The sequence below is a fragment of the Nerophis ophidion genome, linkage group LG04 (assembly GCF_033978795.1).
Source record: "Nerophis ophidion isolate RoL-2023_Sa linkage group LG04, RoL_Noph_v1.0, whole genome shotgun sequence".
NCBI classification, from domain to species: Eukaryota; Metazoa; Chordata; class Actinopteri; order Syngnathiformes; family Syngnathidae; genus Nerophis; species Nerophis ophidion.
The window spans coordinates 18,323,490-18,325,620 of NC_084614.1; the positions used below are offsets into that span (position 1 = coordinate 18,323,490).

The window sequence follows — 2,131 nt, forward strand, 5'->3', positions numbered from 1 at the left end:
TTAAATATGGACCAACTCTTAGCAATATTGCTATTATAAGCAGGAACTTAAAGGACCTACTTTTAGAGAGCTAACAAGCTTGACGTCATGAGCCGGCGAGATTATGCATTGCCTCTGAGTTGGTGAAAGTTAATTTGAGATTAAAAACCATGCCGTTCACTTGGATAGTACAAGGTTGTGGCCATAAACTGAGAAGTTGGTCAACTTTGACATCCAACTTAGACTCAGAGATGGCCAGAAAAACACAAAAAGATGCTAGAGCATTCACAATCATTACTATCTTTGTTGTCTTTCACAAAGTCTGCCGTGAGTAGTAGTGTTGTTATTGTTGAAGGTAAAAAGCAAACGTTGCGATGCGTCTGTGAAATTAATTTGCCGCCATATGCCTAAAATGAGCAAACTGGCACAGAAATCACCTTTTGACGTTTCTGGGGTTTCCCGACTTCAAAAGATTACTTATATGCAATTTCAGTAGCTTCCTAGAATACACAGAGTCGATAAAACCTTGATATAGGTCTTATAGGCGGAATGGAGCCACTCCCATTGGCTCCATTGTTGGCTGACTTTTGCTAACGTTTATTTCCGAGTTAGAATGCAATTAAAATGAAAAACCTATCTGAGATTGTCCTACACAGAGATTGGGAATTATCTGGGTCAGCCCATGCAATGCAGGTCTGATGTCAAGCTTCCCAAGAACCCAGTTAGAACTACACAGTCCAAAGTCTGGGGGGGGAAGTGGAAGACGAGCAGGAGGTGGAGGAGAGAAAAGGGGGAGGTGTCAGTGGTGCAATGCAGCACGACGGCCGCACCCTGACACCCTGACACGATCGTCAGCCCCAGCAGAGTAGCAACCGCCTTTTCTGCAAGTTTTCAAAATTAATGTTATTTACCTGCTCCATCGCACTTTGAAAAACGCTTAAAGCGTCTAAAAGTCAATTCAAGAGAATGCTGAATAACTCATTTGAACATTTATTGAGTGGCATTTTTGTTACTGTGACAAATATGTCACCTCATAGCAATTTTAAGCCCACTTGTGATATTTTTCCAGCATGTTTTATAAGTATTAATTCATGAATTCCATGAGTAAAACTGTTGAATTGTGATATTTTACACCCTGTTTCAGTATTAGAATTGCTAAATAGCAGAAAAGGGGAAAATTACGCTCAAAGTAAATTCCTAAATATAGGTCTTAAATGACTACAAATGTCTGATGATTTAAACTAACTACATATCGTAAAAAAATATCCATTATACTTATTTTAAACATACAGAAGCTAAATGGACATCATGTCATTGGTCGTATAAGGGTGAAAAATCCAAAAGAGAAAGAGATGATACAATATTATCTGCGCACAGATGTTTGTTTGAGCACACTGCAGCCAGCACTGGATAGCCCCCACGCCTTAATGCTTCAGTCACACACGCAGGATTCTCACAGGTTTCACGGGAAAAGTGCATACAATACTTCAAAAACAATGAAACATTCCAAACTAACCTTTCGACGTGTAAAGTGGTGTCAAGGTACGGAGCGGCATGGCGTAGTGGGTAGAGCGGCCGTGCCAGAAACCTGAGGGTTGCAGGTTCGCTTCCCACCTATTGACTTCCAAATCTCTGCCGTTGTGTCTTTGGGCAAGACACTTCACCCTTGCCCCCGGTGCCGCTCACACTGGTGAATGAATGATGAATGAATGATAGGTGGTGGTCGGAGGGGCCGTAGGCGCAAACTGGCAGCCACGCTTCCGTCAGTCTACCTCAGGGCAGCTGTGGCTACTGATGTAGCTTACCACCACCAGGTGTGAATGAATGATGGGTTCCCACTTCACTTTGAGCGCTTTGAGTATCTAGTAATAGAAAAGCGCGATATAAATCTAATCCATTATTATTATTATTATTACTTTAATATTTTGTAGGACTTGTGGTGCAGTGGGAAGGGGATTCATATGGCCCCATTCGTCGGGGTTTACCCAACACATGAAACGTGACAAATGGGGGGCTGCACTTTACACTTTATGTGGGATCAGAGCCAATGTCATTGTGGCTTGTGCAGCCCTTTGAGAAACTTGTGATTAAGGGCTATAAAAAATACACTTTGATTGATTGATTGATAAGGAAATTTTGCATGAAGGAGTGC

The 2,131-nt window shown here is 41.9% G+C and overlaps 1 protein-coding gene across 3 annotated transcripts in view; it reads left to right on the plus strand.

Annotated features, from left to right (window-relative positions):
- The window catches only part of LOC133551043 (protein MTSS 1-like), a 67,921-nt gene that overhangs the window by 44,921 nt on the left and 20,869 nt on the right, over window positions 1–2,131 (plus strand). The window lies entirely within an intron of this gene.